Here is a 20,501-nt window from a genome sequence, read left to right as displayed (position 1 = left end):
CAGCATTCTGAGCATCTGAGAGGTGAACAAGAGTGAGTATCACAAGACTGGAAAGAAAATTTGGCTCCACAGTCTGTGCTCTATATCCCATTAAGACATAATGATATGCAGTAACACTTAAAGTAGCTAAATTAAACTAATTGTAACAGACATGAAGAATGTGTCATCAGTAAACAGTAGGCAGAATATAGGTTATAAAGATAGAAGGAATTGTTGTACTTGATACTTACATGGCCTTGTCAAGCTGCTCCTGTTTTTCCTGGAGTTCCTGTTTTAAACTCTCCACTTCAACATTCAACTCAATGTTCTGAAAAACAGTAAGAATACTGTAACATAAAAATGTAATTTGACTGTTTTCATCCAACTAAACTGGAACTATAATGCAGGATCAGGAGGAAATGTGTTTTGTTTTACTTTTGCATATAATTGTTTGAAGTTTTTGTTAAATGTGGCAGACAGAATGCACAAAGAGCTGGGAGGAACAAACGGGGAAAAAATGTCCCCTTGAGGTTAGTAAATCCTGAAATCACCTACATTAGGACAACAGCTTAATAAACATATAAATAATGTTTTACCCTGATAAAAACAACCAGATTATTCCCATGCTTGTCTCTACTGTATGTAGCGAATCAGCTCTATATTCTTCCACCATTAGGAAGCGAATCAGATCTATGAAATATTAATAATCAATCATAACTTGTTATAATCAATTATGAATATTTGGATCAGTTAATCGGGTTAACTTGATGTAGCTACATTAACATTACAACCAAATACTCGGTTCATCCCGTGAACACTCAATTTTGGTTATTAATTAATTAATTAATTAATAGAAATGTACATTTCGGGGCAAGGGAAATGTCTTTCTTACTAAGTATTAAGAGCAAGTAGTCAAAATCTATGATTAGTGACTTTAGATATGAGCTTGAGACACAGACAACTTTACATGTGACATGAACAAGACTTTATTAACTAGACTAAACATTTAAACTACTCTAACATACATATACATACATTCATACAGTTTACCAAGGGAAAGAGGGCTGAAGCAGAATACAGGAAGGCAAGAAGTTATAGCATTGTTTGAAGTTCAGCAGATCAACAGCCTGAGCAAACCATCATATTAGTTCTGACACGCCCTTTTTAGAAAGGGGTTAAGGATACTTAATGTATCAAATAATGAGACTAAGTTTGATACTTGCATGTCCCATTTGAAATAAACTGTCCTGATGCAATTTGTTGAGGCTCCAGTTGATCTTTGATGTTGTCTTGATGAGAGAGAGAACCAGTGAGAGTCAGAGGATCTTGGTGAATGGGCAGTCAAGGCCGTAGGTAGCCTGGCGCACGCTTGGGAGTCCTTGGGGCCTTTAGTTTGGCATCATTCAGCGAGAGAGTGAGAGAGCACAAGGCTCAGAGAGCAAGAGAGGCTAAGAGCAGCGAAGAGGATAAGAGTTGGTAAGATAAGAGGATGAGAGGAAGTGGGCGCAGCAATTTTATACCCTCGGGAAACAGGTCCCACCTCTCATTGGCTCGACCAATGAGAAGGGTTTGGGTTCCAGGCGGGAATTTGGTTTATTGCTCTTTGTTGTAAAATTGCCCATTGCATGTGCAAGAAAGAAAATAGGAAATATACTTTTAATACTAATATGTTGTTGTTATCGACATATCATGTACACAGTCATTTCGATCTTCAAAATACCAAGTTATAGAGACCAAATATGCCACACATATGATTTTGGTTAACCATAGTATGCAAAGTCTGAAACATTAACCCATTAGTTTGCAAGAAAACATAGATCAAGCACATTTAAGGGAAAATGAGAGATGGCACACTAGATATATGTCAATATTTATCACATGGATATATAGAATATATATATAGGATTAACAGGGTTCATTTCTCTTTCTCAGTAAGAGAATGAAGGGAGGGTCAGCACTTCTCTGAACATTCCTTTGGAGGTCGTAAAGGCCTCCATTACTCTGGGCAGGAGAATGATTCCTTTGTTCCGTCACGGCTCATTTGCATGTTTCTGGCTGGGTTTATGACGGTAAGAGATTTTGGGCTGAATGACTCAAAAGATGGCAAAACATAACGTAGTATCATTCTACTGAAGATCTTATATTCGAATTTAGCTAGGCCAAATCGTAAGGTTTAATTTGATACCAAGAAAAGTATATTTAGTACACTTAGAAAGGGAATATACACTGAGGCTATTAAATATGAGGCCTCAGAGTTTAAAACACACAACGAAACAGTTCTAACGAGTTTGATATACCTCAGAAATACACAACATACAGGGATTACACGTATTTCATTAGCAATATGCAGTTCTGTGTTTAACTGGAAAACACACACACACATTTTTACGTTCAAAGTTTCCCCCTTCCTGTCCACATGATAAGCACGTGGTGAGCATGCGGATGTCACATGCGGTTCTCTGTCAATAGTTCATTGTCTCTTTGTCAATACATTTATTGTGCTTGTGGAGGCTGGTTGGCGCTATTTCAGTAATTAGGGGGTTTTTAACAGTAAGTTCTTGTTTGTTCGGGAATCTGTTAAGGCACTGATCCTCCGCCATACCTTACAGTCCCCTTTTTCGCCAGGTGGTGTCCCTGTTGGAGACATCATCGGACGACAATCATCACAATGGCGGATGGCAGGTGAATCATGAGGGTTTTGTAGCAGGTAGTTGTTCCACGGTGGGTGATGTAGACAGTAGCCACATCCAGGTCTCTGCAGCAGGTGCAGAGGCAGCAGGTGCCTTGACAGTGTGTCACCTGTCATTATGAAGTCAGTTCGTTTGAGGCAGGTGCTTGTTTGTGGCTGCAGGGTGTGGTTATGGGCATTGTGTAGTGTGGAGCGAGTTTCAGACTGACCTAGTACTGGTAGCAAAAGGGCAGCAGGTGGCCGTTCGCCCTTGGTTCGGCACCCAGTCACCAGGTGTCTGAAGTCTGCAGTGTTACTCTGCTCTGGCAGCAGTGCTGACTTGAGCTTGCCTGAGTGGTGTTGGGCAAGAGTCAGAGGTTTGTTCTTCCCAGTACTCCTCAGGGGAGTTCTGTTCCAGGAGCTCTTTTGCTAGTGCTAGCAGCTCTTGTAACTCAGTAACAGGCGTTTCTAGCTGTCTTTGTGCAGCCTCTGTTTGGCACCTGTTTGAAAGGTGTACAGGAGGATGTTGTTGTAGACTGCTGTGGGACGTCCTGTGGTGTTTGCTGGGTGAGGCCTTGTGTTTGTTAAAGGCCTTCTGTGTCAGGTCACGCAGTTGTTGGATAGGCATTGTGTGGGGGCAGGCCATAATGCCTAAATGGTGACTTACCATAGGATGGAGGTTTCGGAGGAAAAGGCTCTTGAAGCTGGCGTCCTCCTCCATCCCAGGTATGTTGCGAGCTCGAGTAAGCTCGTCTGAGTCTGTGGTAGTAAACATAGGGAGTTTCATGCTGACCCTGTTTGGTGTCTAGGGCAGCGATCAGTCCGTTTTTAGACTCTGAGAATTCCCTTATGATGGCTTGTTTCAGCTGCTGGTAGTTAGACTGGATGTTTTCTGGCTGTCGAGCCAGAAAGCGTCGCAACTCTGGGCTGGACGTGATCCAGATCAGATGGAGTCTATCTTGATGGTTGATCAAAGACTGCAGGTGAAAGTCAATGTCTCGCAGGTAAGCGTGGACGTCGTGGTCTCCTGCAAGCTCTGGTGTAAATGCAGGGATATGTCTGGCCATTCGGTTGAGGTCTTTGAGTGTCGCTACACGTGTCGTTTCAAGATTCGTCTGAATCAATCCTTTTCCTTCTGCGGCTGCAGAAGCTTTAAGGAAACTGTCCGATGACGTGTTAAGCAGTGGGGTTTGTCTCCTCCCTTTGTAAATCTGTGCTTGGCTGGGGGAGGTTTCTCTGCTGATTGCAAGTGGGGGAGTGAGATGTCTCTCCTGCTGTGGTTCCTTTTGCAGCAGGTAAGAGTGTCTCAGTTCTCGTTGGACCATGTCAAGTTCATCTTTGGTGTTTTCCAGCTGCTGAGTCAGCACTTTAACTTCAGCTCTGGACACATTCAGTTGACCTTCACAGGCCATGATTCTGGCATCTTTGTCCAAGAGTTCAGAATTTGCTGTTTTTAACAGTGAATCTTTGTGAAAAAGTACCTTTTCCAGGTGCTCTCTAGCTGTCTTTTCCAACTGCTCTTGTTGTTTAGCAGCTGTCAGAGCCGTTTGAAGTCTGTGGATTACCTCCTGTGACTCCCTTCTGCCAGGGTCCTTGTGTCTGTCCTGAGCCTCCATCTCTAGCTGGTCTATGCGGTTTTTAGCATGTGTCAGCTCCGTTTGGGACTCAGTGATCTGGCGTTTGAGGTTGTTTACCTCCTGTTTCAAACCTGTGAGGTTGTGGGCCAGGAAGATAACCTCAGTCAGATATTTGTGCTCATACCTCTGGTTTGAGTCGTCTGTCATTAGTTCTTTTCCCTCGTTTTCCAGTTGCTTTTTGTTCTGTTGCTGAAGGTCGTCAGCAGTCATGGATAAAAGGGTGTTCCTCAAAACACCTAGCCAGTCCTTTTGGCCTGCCATCTGGGCAGTTAGGCTAAGCATCTGCAACATTTTTGGCACACTTCTGGTGAGAGTAAGGGCAAGAGACTAATGCAAGATCAAACAGAATTTGGAGCTAAAGGCAAAGTGAGACAGCAAGGTGTATAATGTACAGCTAGGTTTTGCTAGGTGTGGTTAACAATTGAAATGTGTTCCTGATTATTACTATCTTAGCTGCAAATAGCAGGGTGCTCAGATTTGTGTGGATCTGAATGGCTTTGCTAAAAGAGCGTAAGCCTAGATTCAATAAATGACTTAAGATGTTTCTTTGGGTCAAATTATTTATCAGCACTTACTGATAGCATACAACAGGCTTGATCTTTGAACACATGAAGAAGAGAAAGAAAGAGGAAGAGAAGAGCTTTCCTATTAGATTGTGTCTATTAGTGGTGCTCAAAATTATGCGGTAGAAATCGTCTAGATTACTAGTGTAGCTGGCTCATAAAATTTAAGCAACTTGTTGCAAATAAACACAAAATCGAGAAGAAAAGTATGTCTAGTTACTTTTGCAGTTTTATGGGGAAATAAAACCACACTAGACCAAGAGGGTTAAATGGGAAAATGAATAGCTGACTTCTATTATTAGTAAAAATAATAAAAAGACTTGAAGAAGTGATTAAAATAGCAGAATAACCTTGTATTGGGAATAATCAATAGCACCTATGATTAACAATTAGATTTGCTTTGGGCATCATTCTATAGTTGGTCACAGCTGTTGCGTGTTCAAGACCACACAATGTGTTTGTCCCTCTATAAAGTTTAGTCAACGTGCCATTGAAAGTTTCCAATAACTATAAAAATTATTCTCTATCTAAAACAGTTTACATGTAATTAAGTTTTTAGATTTAATTAACAAAGTAACTGCAAATTTAGCTGAACAGCGTTCAGTAAGGGATGCACCTGAAAGGTGCAGGTGAAGTTAGATGAGAAGAATTAAAGTTAAGGAAAGAGAAAGTGAGAATTCAGAAACCAGAAATGGGGTTAAAGGAAAATGGTTTAGATCACTTCACTCTGCATGCACACAAGCTGTAGATAAAGGCTTCATGTAAATTATGCTAGCAGCTAACTGTTGAAGCTATTAGTTAGCTTAGCCTAAGCTAAGGGGCTGCTAAGTTGGGTTAGCTTAGCCATCTAGGCTGGTTTGTTTACAAAATGGCGTCGGAAGGAAACACGTGCTATCTGGAGTGAGCACTTCCTGTGACAAGTCGTTGTCATGGGAACCAATGCACTTCAGAGTTTCAGTGAGTGAAACACAGTTTTGATCACCAGGAAGCTAAGCCTTTTAGATGCACAGATAAAGTTTAGATGAAGGACATCAATCTGACTATAATTTGTAAGGCCTTTATACTGTGAAAAGGGAGCATCGCCCAAATCTACATTTATATAACACTGTACTGAGATTTCTTCATCAGAAACAGGTTAAGCAATCAATTCTGGTACAGTTTACATGCCGCTGAGCTGAGATTCCTTCATCAAAACAGACTTACACTTTAATACTGAAATTAGGGTTTCTCCGCTAAAATCATATTACTCGTACACTGATACCTTTTGAAAATATGCTTAAATGTGTTAAGACTCTTTCAATTACAGTAGAGATGTCAATTCAAGCCATCACTTTATCCGCATCCAAACAAGCCAGCAACTAGTGAAGCAAATGCCGTTTCGCATGTCATGTCCTATTCTGACCGGAATTATTCAATGCACACTTTTAGGTTGACAGTGGTTCAAGCTCATAACCTTTGTTTAATCATGCCCGCATTCTCCACCATAATAATATGTAGGGTATCCAGGTCAGGTTTGGGGAAGTGTATAATTAATTTCAAGATCGAAATCAATGATTAATCATACGGGAGACCCAGATACCTACATACATATAAGAACAATATATGTTTAATACAAATAACTAGAATATATCACTACACTTGACAGACACTCAACATGTAACATAAAATAAACATAAAATAAACAGAGTAGAAGGAATAAGGAAAATAAAGAGATTATTAAGGATAGCAACTTATTACAACAGTTAACCCTTTAAGAGCCAGCAAATGGAATTACACACTTTAACGCATTTGGATTTCAGATTAAATGATACTTGCAAAATGGGCCTATGTGTGGCTGAGCAAGGCTGCGTGGATGTCGCGTCCTCGTGGCTTTCTTGAGACGGAGGATTTCGGTTCGGTGTTTCCAGAGCGTGGAGTTGAGACTCACTTGAGGAGGAATTGAAGGGTTGTTCCGAGAAGTTCGAAGCGTCTTAGGAATACTTGTTGAATAGTTGACGAGTGTTCGGAGAGTTGCAGAGTTCGGAGAGTTGCAGAAGATCGGGAGAAGAAGTGTAAGATGGCTTGAAGAGATCCAGAAGAAGAGAGTAAGAGAGACAAGGCCGTAGCCTGGCACAAGCTTGGGAGTCCTTGAGGAAGAGTTTCGAAGAGAAGAGAGCGAGTCAATGCTGGATCTGACCTTTAAAGTAGGGAGGTCACGCCTCCTGTGAGAGAAGTGACCCAATGAGGCCCCTCCGTTTTGGGCGCGAATTTGCTCCCTTTGTCTGGTCAAAGCTCATTTGCATACTTCATGATTTAGTCAGACCTTCGCTTTGAACAACTCAAAAGATGATAAAAACTAACAGAACACAGTTCTAAGGTTATCTTATATGTATATTCCGTTAGGACACATCGTAAGGTTTAATTTGATACCAAGAAAAATGTGTTTGGTATCACTTAAAAGGAATATACACCCTTGGGCTGTTAAATATGAAACCTCAGGGTTTAAAACTACACACATGTTAAACCATTCTACTAGTTTTGATCTAACACCAAAATGCACAGCACACAGGGATTAAAACACTTTTCATTACAAATAAGCCCTTTTAGGCTTTATGGGAAAGGCACACACATTTCTAATTCAAAGTTCCACATGGTTTTTCCTCACATGGTCACACGAGGATGTCACATGTGTGTGTGGGGGGGGGGCATCACGAGGATCCTCTGTCAATAGTTGGATTGTCTCTCTGACAAAAGTTCCTCATACTAACACAGACCATTTCCGTGATCTTACAGAGGCCCTTTTGTCTCCAAAATAGCCGAGTCCATGATTCTCCATTCATTGATTCCTCCAGACGCTACATGTAGAAACAATTCTTGTTGTTTCAACAAAAAACAATTAAGAGTTCATGCTGACTTGAAATGTTAGGTTATGTCAACTTAAGAGGGAACGCTGTATAAACAAAACAAAGTTTACTTAAATCAATATAACTAGATAAACAAGCTTAATGTATTTTTTAAGTAAACTTGACATTCAATCAACTTCATTCTAATTCAATTCAAACTGAATATAGAAGTTCAATTACTTATATTTGTATAAAATATAAGTAATTATAGTAAAGTAATTAAGAGTCTTTTTCATTGGCTGCGTGAGTTTTTCTGAGAGTATTTAATTTTTGGGAGAAATGGATAAAATCAATTGAGATAAACTGTAAAACTGTAACCAACCTCTGTTCCCTCTTTCATAATCAGGCTAAAGCTTGTCAAGGAGATACGCATGGGCCTCAACGATTTACACGAAAAGCATAGTGAGGCATTAAACATGTAATTAAGTAAAAAGGTGAGCTTTGAATTATGCTATATGACAAGTGACTGAAATTGACAACAATCACAACAACCACCAGCATAAATAAAAGCATGCAGCAAACAGTTAAAACATTTTAAGTATGAAAATAACACTTCAATTTGCATAATGTATACATTGTGCAGTGCATGCTGGGAATCTGAATATGTGAGTGTGACGTGTGAAGTTCCCTTTTAATTTTGATTTCAGCTGAATAGTTTTTTTTTTTTAATCCAATAACTTATCACAAGTTCAGCCAACAAAAACTTGGATAATTGAGTAATCTCAACAAGATCATTTCTACATATATTTTTACAGTGTAGATTGGTTTTATGTTGGTTAGTGCTGGTTTGGTGCTGGTTTAGCAAGAAAACTAGCACAGCCATGCTTTTCACCAGCAAAACCAATCTGGTGAAGCTGGTTGACCAGCATGGTCTTTTCTGAGTCTTTCTGATAATGCTGGTTAAGCTAGTTTACAGTTTATCTCAATTGATTTTATCCATTTCTCCCAAAAATTAAATACTCTCAGAAAAACTCACGCAGCCAATGAAAAAGACTCTTAATTTTGCAAAACAATTCAATTTCACTGCAAAATAAAGGACTGTTTTCTTTTCTGATAATGCATTTATTTAAAAGTAAATGCTAACATTAAAACTACAGACATGTTCTATATTGAATTCATAACATATTCAGCTATACACACACACAACTATACTACTGAAATAATATGTATTTTCTTAAAATTTCTCTACATTTAAACATTCATCAAGTCTCTTATTTTTGTCCGGCCAAGAAAAGATCATCCACATCATACAATGTGCTTATCTGAAGCTATGGGTACAAAGAAAGAACAATGTGAAAATGTAATCCATGCCTTCTTCTAGTTCTTCCTCTTCTTCTTCCTCAATGTTTGTTTGCTCTGGAGTTTCACATTTGACCCCTTTACAGTAATAGATTTGGAATTTCATTATAGTTGTGTGAAAAACATTGTAACTTGCATTTTCTATGCTGTGTGCATTGCTAACGCAGCAGATTTCAATATGAAGGCATGTGTCGACCTGATGTGCATTTGAGAAAATGGCTTTAATTTAGCTGTCTGTGTTACAGTAACTGAACTTCCACTGGCACAGCTCAAGTAATTATTGTTAAGTTCAATCATAATATCCTCTGTATATTCAGTTATTCCTGCTACTAGTAGTTTGGCTCCAACATTACTCTTTTTTTTATCTGAACAAAATTCACCACTAATAAATATCCAAAATTAAAATATTTTGAGAAAGGTTGTAAATATATCATTGATCTTCTCTGCTGAGTCTGCACAGCCCAGCGTGAGCTTTCTGAACGTGCAGCTGCAGTCTCATGGGTCTGAGGAGACCCTAAAATAGAACAGCAGACATGACCACCTGCCGTTTCACTCTCCATGCTGCCAGTCCAACATGCACCCAAACAAGCTACTTTTGCACTGGGCCACAGCAACAGAGACTGTTTTAAACACTCAACACCAGAGACCTTGTGTACCTGGCACGAGATCAGAGATTACTTGTGTGTGTATTTGAAATGATATTAAAGACACATCCCATTATAATGATCAGAGACTTTTGCCAGTGTAAATTTGTGTTTTATGAATGAGTGGACTCAGGAACAGCTGTCATGTCCCTGTCTTTTTCTAATGATTTGTAATGCTTATATGGGCAGTGGGACTAATATATATTTTTTTTTATTAGGCCAGGTTAATTTGATGAGGTCGGACAAAAATATTATTTTCTTGGCACAAACATTCTCTTGACTGTGTCGTTGGGCGTTGCACTTTATCTGTGAGTATTATTATTACTAGAACAGTTAAGCAATGTCACTTTAAGTACAAGATGCATATCCATCCGTAATCAAAATAATTGATCATACATAAAAATATGTATACATAAAGATTTTTTACGACTATTCTGATTATCAAGGAAGGGTTTACTCAATGGTTTTAATATAACATATTCATATTGCATTCATTAACAATACAACCATGCACTACATATATAAATGCCCTTCATATATAAACTGGCCTGTTTGCATTGATATCAGTCACGCTATGGTTAAATCAGCCTGATCTCATTAATATGCGAAGTTATTTGTACGTTAATATTTGTAACATTAAACGTATGTTTTTACATTTGAATAGATACTAATACCTCCTAAACCTAACTATAACCATTTGTTAAGCATATAAAACACACAACAGACAGATAAATTGAATCACAATTATTTATTCAGAAAAATTGCAAAATTCAGTACAAAAGTAGTCCAAAGGGTGATGCGTTGCATCCTATGTGCTACATGAAGGCATACAATAGCATTGTGTGAGGTGGAGAGCAGAATTTAAGTTATTAATCGCTGTAAATCGTCTCCTGATGCACTCCAGAACGGCGCTGTCATATCTCATTCAAACAGAATACGCATGTCACAAACGGTCACGAGACACTTGAGAGCCAATGAGCATTTTACATCACTGCTGTAAAACTGCTGGTCGTAATGCTTGTGGTGGCAATTTTGAATTTTGAAAACGAAACTAACCAAAGCGGGTTGACGGGTACAGCAGGCGGGATGGTGCTGCAGCAGATTGAGACAGAGATTGTTGAATAAAAGGCTTGAATTTGTGTCTGTTCTTCACAGGAAGCAGTCTGAAGATTTGGATTATAGCTAACAAATGTATGGATTAATTTTATTGTTTTATAAAGCTTTTTGTGTTTTTTTTTTGGCACATTCCGAAACTCCTTTTGTTTCCCATGGCAAACAAAAAGGTTATTAAATGTTTAATAAATAATTAAATCATGTTGGTTAAATAGGGTGATGCAAAGTGATATACTCTTTCCTTTTCTTTTGTTCCATATTGATATACATTAGTCCATGGACAACAACTGCTAAAGAGTGTCACCTTTACTTCCACATGGTAACCAGACCCAATCAGAGCCAGCCAGTCGATTATTCTACCCATAATCCAGTTTTCCTTCTGTCAATGGTTCGTTTCAGACAGGTGCAGGAGATCTATATTAACCTGGTACCACACATTCAGGCTGCAGTTGTTGTTCATTTTCCAACTTCTATATTATGTTTCTGCTTCACTATTTATTTAAGGTCCTAACATTTGCCAAGCCAGCAAAACAAGTGCTTTTGCATTAGAATATAATTGTTGTAGAGCACATTGCCTCTAAAATACAACCATGAGAGAAACTGTACAAAGCATGGGAAAATTTGTAATAGAAATGTATTACAATGTCTTGCCTGATCTCTGATAAATATATAATGATTATAAAATGTGATTAAAAAAAACATATACTAACAATTGGATAATAATTTGTAGCCATATTGGTTTGTTTAATTTTTTCCCCAGGCATCAACAGCTTTACTCACAGTAGCAGTTTTACCCCACACCTCTCAAACAACATTACCCCACTGACACTCACCCTGCGGTGGACATCCTCACTGCTGCTGTCCTCAAATTTCTGCTGGAAGCGCTCCTCCAGGAAGTAGATGCGAAGCTTGAGGCTGAAGTTTTCTTTCTTCAGGTCATTGAGGTGCTGTGAAATAGTACGGTAGCCGTTAAACATGACCGCTCACTTCACCTATTGGTTCTCAGACTCCTCATTCCTGTGCCATGCTGCCTAAATAAAACACTCACAACAAATGCAAAAGGTGTCTAAAATAAGCAAACCAAGATGTAAAGGTTTTCTAAAACTAGGACAACAACATCAACATGAATTGAATGAACTGTGAGTGACACACTAAGTGTTCTCCTCCTAGAAGGGTCTACCCCCATGCGAGATGTGGTGGAAGGAGGGGGTGTCAGAGTGATTTAGGGGGTCTTTTTTTACTTCAACAGCCACCAGTAGGAATTAACTGTAAGGATCATGGGTACAAGTGATATGTTAGCTGATACAGACAATAAAACGAGAGAGAGAAAGGGGGCTTACGTGCTAAAAATACGTGCATCCAAGACTGGATGATCCAACTAGATTCAACTAGATCTGAACTGTACAGATTTACCGCACAATATTTACTAAAGCTCAACCTAATCCTAAAGTCACACACAAAACTTTTTTTCTGTGTGACAGTGTATGAGTGAATCTACATGTCTTATAAACACGATCTGTTGGGTTCAAGATGTGGCTGCTTGAGATGAAGCACACTACAAAGAGGCTCTCCAAAGAGAACTCACCCTTTCAACAATAATCTGAAATTGTTGACATTTGAAAACTTAAGTTCAATTGCTGCCTTAAATATTTAAGTTAAATCAAAATTATTCTAAAGTTTCAAACACTGTTATTTAAATACTGATTAAGTAATTCATATGTTGTAACTCTTTTGGAATAAAGTATTAAAAAAATTACAGTGGATAGAAACCATTTTTTTTCCCCAGTGCACGGCTCTGCATCATAAATCACAGATGGTCCAATTTAAGTACTGATGTGAATGTTGAAGTACTGAGATTTTGATGTTTGTGCTCACACAACACTACATTTACTGTATACAACATTCCACCTCAGTCAATCTAATTAATTGCAGAATTGTGGCATGTATAAAATGAGCCAGCCCTATTCAGCTAGCAAAAATATCTTTATTTTGAGATTTGGTTACATGTAAATATGCACGCTTTGTGTTTATTTGTGATTGTGTTTAACCATAGGAGGGCAGTATGGCTCTAAACGTTGCCTTTGTGAAGTGCGTTTTAATGGAATTCTGGACCATGCAGGGTTATTTTCGGGAGGTATCCTGTACCAGCTGTCACCTAGGAATTCTGGACTGAGATCACTCTCTCATACTAGTGACAGCCTCCTCGAACCAACACACATCAACCAGACAAACACTTTCCATGTGGAGACTGATCCATCTCCCAATCAATTCCTTTTCATATAGGCCTACATAGAAGGAATAAAGACAGTTCTTAAGAAAGATCGCTGATTGGAGTACCACTTTCTATTCCTGGGATTCACAATTCAATTAAAAAAATACTACAATGTGTTTCCGTCACATGAAACAAAATGTCTGGTGGTGGGTCACGACCCAAAAATGGAGAGAAAATGCAGAGAAAAGATTATGCTAAATGCACAAAATAAAATGCAAATGTATAGCTATAAATTATGATAGCAAAATAAATATGCGTCTCAGCTTTAAAAAGGGAGGAGAAAATGCATCCCATATCTTTTGTTGAGGACATCAACAGCTGTACATCTAATCAAAGTCTGCAGTATTTTAGTACAAATTCATCTATCACTTTGTAATATGGATAATAGTAACACAATATTTAGACTGGTGTTTATTCCACGAGTTAACCTAGTGAATCAAACTTCTGCTGTTGTTCATGCATTTACAAATATATCATGTCATGTAAATAATTTTGCATATGGTTGGGCCTATGCATTTCATTTTAGTAATAATAAGTTGCTAACAAATTGCTACTTTAGGACTACAATGGATGTCTAATTCATCAAGCATGCAAGCTAACATACATTGATTTCATATTTGGATTTATCACGTTTCAAAATAAACTGCACTTGGGTCCATCTTCATGTCTTTGTCATCATCTTCATCATTGTCCTCGCCAGCATACCGTTACAGAATACTTGACCGCCCACAATGAACCCAGCTGTTCAGCACCTCCGCCTACGTCAGGGGTATCCCCTGGAGGATTACGTAGAGGACTTCTGCGATCTGGCCAGCCAGGTGGATTTTAATGAGGTGGCCCTCAAGCACTGTTTCCACATCATGGCCGCAGAGCCAGAGTTTCACGTCATGGCCGCCGAGCCAGCGTCCCACGTCATTGTTGACGAGCCAGCGTCCCATGTCATGGTCGACGAGCCAACGGCCACACCTGCCATGGCCTACGAGCCAACACCCGCGCTTGCCACGGCCAACGAGCTGGAAGCTTCGTCCGTCCCAGGGAGTACGTTGTCAATCTCGTCCATCCCAGGTACACGACCACGGAGATCGTTTCCAAGTCTCTGCCCATGTTCACGACCATGGAGGGCGTTTCCAAGCCTCTGCCCATGTTCACGACCATGGAGGGTGTTTCCAAGTCTCTGCCCATGTTCATGACCACTGAGGTCATTCCCGAGTCTCTGTCTATGCCCACGACTACAGAGGTAATTCCCGAGACTCATTCCATGCCCACGACCACAGAGGTCGCTCCCGAGACTCTGTTCATGTTTGTGACCACTGAGGTCTTTTCTCAGTCTCCACAGTCTCGAGTCTCCACCCCCCACGGGCTCTACCTTGTTCCCATTTTTCGCCAGGCCATGCCTCACGCCCTGTCTCGCCCCATGTTTATGTTTTGTTTTTGATTTCACACTTGGATTTGAGCAAATCTGATGCTAAATTCAGACATTTACATTTGGCATGATGCTTTTATCCAAAGCAACTTACAGTGCACTTATTACAGGGACAATAACCCTGGAGCAACCTGGAGTTGAGTGCCTTACTCAAGGACACAATGGTGGTGGCTGTGGGGATCGAACCAGCGACCTTCTGATAAACAGTTATCCCACTACGCCACCACCAATCCATGTTTCGAAATAAACTGCACTTGGGTTCATCTTCACGTCTTCGTCATTGTCTTCATCATTGTCCTCACAGCATAACATTACAATACTGTAGTTGTAGTCCTAAAAAGGCAACTTGCTAGCAACTTACATTTAAAAGCACACAACAGTGAACCCAGGGCAAAATTAGATTACATTTGCCTAAAAAAATGCAAATCAAGGGATTCGTCAGCCATAAAATTAATGCTGAATAACAAACTGGTTCATATTAAGTTTTGGTTAGAAATTAAGAATGGCAGTGGGATATCAATCATTACATGAAGTAATTAATCATAAAAATGACTATGCATGAAGACAAATTAGCAACAAACACTGATCTCAGTAAGCAGGTCCTACAAGACAGGCATAAATTAGTATGATATTTGCCAGTCATACATTTTAAATCCTAGCTTTATTAATCAAATTCATCTTGCTACGATTAACCATCTAAGCCAACAAAATAACAAAGCACAGATATTGTAATAAATTACATCTAAAAAACTAAAGCCAGAGCTGTTCTTGTTTCTGTGCAAGAATGTATTTATGAACAGCTCAGCATCTTCTTCATTTGCATTAACTGTAGACGGTTTCAACATTGCCATGGTGCTGTGTCAAAGACGGTTGCTTCCTGAGTCACGACTGCAGGTTCCATTTCACTAATCTCTTAGCAGTATGATAAAATATACATTTGTATGATATACAAATACACACATAAACAAAGGATAATAAACACCAATCATCTAACACCCTTCATGTACTTAAATATTTCAGTTATTAAATGATAAATGAGACCCCTCGGCCAATATGGTCTAGTAGCTTAATAGGAAGTGCTTTTAGATCATGCTGTAAAAACATATTAAACTGCCTGATGTGCTATTAAAATTCTGAAGGCCTGCAATGTCTCTCGTCTGATCCAAAATAAATCCAGAACGATGTCAATTATATTTGACTGAAGCACATGGCTCATGTGTTTGTGTGAAACTCAGTCTGGCAGGCTGAGAGGGTTTGGAGCTCAGAGCCTGCTCCCTATTTAACGCAGACATAAATCAAGCAGAAAATCAACAGTCACGGGCACTCCGCACATGGCCTGGGTCCGTCAGTGAACAGCCAAATAATTCTATGAATAATGCCATTCTGTCGTCTCAAGTAATAGTTAAATTGAGTTAATTTACAACAGTTTGTCAGTCTTACTGCCTTTGTTATTATCTGTTTTGTTCCTTACAGTGGGATTCCTGAAGCTGATCTTGTGAAGGCCCAGATTCATGAGCCAATTCAATGGGACATCCTTCTTGCACTGGTTGCCATGGAAACAAAAAAGAGTGATGGAAAGGGAGAGAGACCAGGATTCTCTCTTTTGAGTTTATTTCAAGCCTTTTGTTTTCATGAATATATATTTGTAATATGAAAGAATGGGTGCTTATACACAAGAGAAATCTCTGATGGAGCATTTTATGAATAGGAATTTGAAGCTGTTCCTCCTCCAAAACACGTAAATACGGGTCCGTCATTGCGGGCTTGTGGACATGTGCACAACTGCACCACAACACTATAGTTCAATTACTTAAAACGGTTGACTTCCATAACCCTTGTTGCATTTAATGCCAATGGAGTATATCTCCATAAATAATAAAAAAAAGGTTGAAGTGCCTACACTCACCTAAAAGGATTATTAGGAACACCTGTTAAATTTCTCATTAATGCAATTATCTAATCAACCAATCACATGGCAGTTGCTTCAATGCATTTAGTGGTGTGGTCCTGGTCAAGACAATCTCCTGAACTCCAAACTGAATGTCAGAATGGGAAATAAAGGTGATTTAAGCAATTTTGAGCGTGGCATGGTTGTTGGTGCCAGACGGGCCGGTCTGAAGAATGGTGTGAAAAGGGAAAAACATCCAGTATGCGGCAGTCCTGTGGGCGAAAATGCCTTGTTGATGCTAGAGGTCAGAGGAGAATGGGCCGACTGATTCAAGCTGATAGAAGAGCAACTTTGCCTGAAATAACCACTCAACCGAGTGTATGCAGCAAAGTTACAACCGAGGTATGCAGCAAAGCATTTATGAAGCCACAACACGCACAACCTTGAGGCGGATGGGCTACAACAGCAGAAGACCCCACCGGGTACCACTCATCTCCACTACAAATAGGAAAAAGAGGCTACAATTTGTAAGAGCTCACCAAAATCGGACAGTTGAAGACTGGAAAAATGTTGCCTGGTCTGATGAGTCTCGATTTCTGTTGAGACATTCAGATGGTAGAGTCAGAATTTGGCGTAAACAGAATGAGAACATGGATCCATCATGCCTTGTTACCACTGTGCAGGCTGGTGGTGGTGGTGTAATGGTGAGGGGGATGTTTTCTTGGCACACATTAGGCCCCTTAGTGCCAATTGGGCATCGTTTAAATGCCACGGCCTACCTGAGCATTGTTTCTGACCATGTCCATCCCTTTTTGGCCACCATGTACCCATCCTCTGATGGCTACTTCCAGCAGGATAATGCACCATGTCACAAAGCTCGAATCATTTCAAATTGGTTTCTTGAACATGGCAATGAGTTCACTGTACTAAAATGGCCCCCACAGTCACCAGATCTCAACCCAATAGAGCATCTTTGGGATGTGGTGGAACGGGAGCTTCGTGCCCTGGATGTGCATCCCACAAATCTCCATCAACTCCAAGATGCTATCCTATCAATATGGGCCAACATTTCTAAAGAATGCTTTCAGCACCTTGTTGAATCAATGCCACGTAGATTTAAGGCAGTTCTGAAGGCGAAAGGGGGTTAAACACAGTATTAGTATGGTGTTCCTAATAATCCTTTAGGTGAGTGTATAACTCCAGAAGTATTAAAGATTTCTTAATATGCTTATAGATTTTAGTTCAGAACAAAACTTTCCTTTTTGTATCTTCATATTTAAGATTTAACCAATTTAAATGGGCGAAAACCAAATGTGGGTAACATAGTATAAGGCTAGTTTGTCTTGTCCAAAAAAAAAAAAGAAGGTTTTTATTAATTTCACAAGTAAAACAAAATGATCAAACACAAAATGTTGTGCTTTGGAGCTCTCTGGTTGAGTTGACAAAGAAATAATTACTCTCATGGCCACTTCAAATCAAAGCTTCCTTCAATCTACTGTCTCTCTCTGTCTACATCTTCCCTGTATGCAACCTCTCTTTTTCCATTCACAATCTCACCCAATCCTCTCTCTCTCTCTCTCTTTCATTGGCAAATCTTTTCCAGATGCAATGGCACAGGAGGGTGCCAGTGGTACGTGTACAGCAGAACCTCTGCCTGTTTGCCAGCATCATACTGAGGCAAGAGGAGAGCTTTTCCAAAGACTGTGCCAGCCCCACACCGAAACATGAAAGCCATACACAGGACACACATATGTGAAACACACACTCCAACACCCTAACACTATTGTAAAGAAAGCCACTACCCCGGTTGCCTACAGTGTTGACTACTCTGGAAAGTGAGATTGTGTAAAGAAGGCAAGGTCACATGTAACGGCTTTAGCAGTTCATCAGCAAAACAAGCATTGTTTATGAGGTAAAACTTCTCTGGGGGGTAACACTCAAGGAGCTAATGGGAGCAAATGGTGTCCAATGTGAAGGACACATAAAATAAAAGTGTCAACAGAGCAAAAGCCCCAGAACACAAATGTTTGGACTAGCTATGCAACATTAAATTACCAGGAGTGCTTGTTGAAACAATCCAAAAAAGCCCCTAAGAAACCATTGACTGTGATCCATCTACGGCATCAGACACTTCGGCACTGAGATACTGTTAAAATCAACATTAAACAACATTTACATCTAATTTCTGTAACAAGACTTTTTATAATTAAACAGAACCTTTGAAACCGGCATAATAATGTGATGCATTGAATAGTGACATGTGTATTGCAATGTTTCTTTTTTTCTTTGAAATACGATGAATTGTTCACAATAAGTCCAGGAATGTTTACTAAAAATTTTCATAGTCAATATTGACCTGACAAAAGAAAGCAAAATAGAAATATGGCAAGTCTTGCCAAGGTGTTACTGGTCTGGTAATCTCTCCCACTCTCATTGCTCCTTCTTTCCATCTCTTTATAACATATCCAGAGCTGCAAAGAGTGACCTAAATATTCAAAGTGAGAACAGAGGAACAAAAAAAGTGGGACTAGGTAGATGTCATTGGGAGGCTAGGCCATCCTAGTTCTGTTTGCTGATAATGTAGGATGGCATGAAGGAACTATGAGCTCTGATTGAAGAATTGGAGTGTCAATCACTCATCAACAGTTACTGAGATATTAATGATGTCTGGTTGCAATCTATTTCTGTTCCCTACTTTAGAGAAGAGATATGGCTCTATATAGCTAAAAATCCTGCATACAGACTACACAATTAAAATCTTTAGAATACTAACTCAAATTTAATTCTATTCTGCACATAAATGCTATCATATGTCCTCAGAAGACTTGGAATATAGTGCACAAGTCATAGGAAGTACTTTTATGATGCCCTTTTGTCCTCTGTTTGATGGTATATTTAAAAAAGAAGTGTGAATACTCTGCCTACTTCTCCTTTTGTATTCCTCTGAAGAAATAAAGTTGGGTTTGGAATTAACTGATGCAAAGTAAATGATAACAGATACATCTGCATACAGATGTATTTGGTCTCAATTGAACAAATCACCCAGTGAAAGAAAAATCACTTATGTTTATGTATACGTAAAAGTAATTCCAAAACAAATGAAGTTACTGTGATCACACTAGGTTTCCTAAATGAAGTACAAGAAAAAATGTTTGAGATTGACTACTGTGTGATCTGTGCCACAGGCGGCCTAGCTAGGCATTTTCCCAGAGCTATCCATAAACACAGTGAACGAGACCTCCTCAGCTGAAGTATTTCATGTTACTAGCATAATTCTGTTTGGAAGAGGCAAAATAAAACGAAGGTTTCTCAATCACACTTCAAAGACTAAAGCTGCCTTCAATTCAGTGTGTTTATGGTGAGACTAAATTATGGGATCAAGTTTAACCAACTCCAAAAAACCCTGCCAATAGTCATGGAAGCTATTGTCCATGTGTGGCATGAAACAAAATTTCCCCCAAACATTCTTTGTCTTTCTGTGCGTATCTTTCTTTCTTGCAATGTATTTCTGCCTACATCTGCTTTGGTTTGTTGTATACCACCATTGGGAAAGTTGCTTCAAATCAAACACAGCTCAAAAACAACAAAAGTATTCTTTCTTTAAAACCAGAGCAAAGGGGGGAAAGCCCAGCCAACAACCAGGCCACCACAGGTCACTACAATCTTCTAGCATCTGTCCCTGTGGATTCACTGCCTAAAAAGAGAAATTACAGGCCTTTGAAATAGTGACAAGCATTTGGAAAAAAATTAGCCCTTTATAGCTGATCTGGGTACAGTGTCAGTGTTGAGCTTTTAACAGCTGACTTTTTAACATTGTAACGAGTCAGCCACAGTTCCCTGATTAAAAAAGAACTACATTAAGCCTCATGTTCTGTTTAATGTTAGAGAGACTCCAGTACATTTTTAAACATCTCAAAAAAACAACTTAGCGGGTTAGTTTACCCAAAAATGAAAATTCTCTAATTATTTACTCACACTTTATGACATCCCAGATGTATATGACTTTCTTTTGCTCAACACAAATGAAGATTTTTAGAAGAAAATCTCTGCTCTGTAGGTCCATATAATGTAAGTGAATGGTGGCCAGAAATGTGAAGGTCCAAAAAGCACAAAAGCAGCATAAAAGTAATCCA

At 39.3% G+C, this 20,501-nt stretch overlaps 1 pseudogene; it reads right to left on the bottom strand.

Moving 5' to 3' along the window:
* Positions 1-20,501, bottom strand: part of LOC127622471 (kinesin-associated protein 3-like) — a 71,723-nt pseudogene that overhangs the window by 29,401 nt on the left and 21,821 nt on the right.

The sequence above is a fragment of the Xyrauchen texanus genome, chromosome 28 (assembly GCF_025860055.1).
Source record: "Xyrauchen texanus isolate HMW12.3.18 chromosome 28, RBS_HiC_50CHRs, whole genome shotgun sequence".
NCBI classification, from domain to species: domain Eukaryota; kingdom Metazoa; phylum Chordata; class Actinopteri; order Cypriniformes; family Catostomidae; genus Xyrauchen; species Xyrauchen texanus.
Note: the sequence above shows the minus strand (reverse complement) of the source record. Positions and strands in the feature narration are given on the sequence as shown.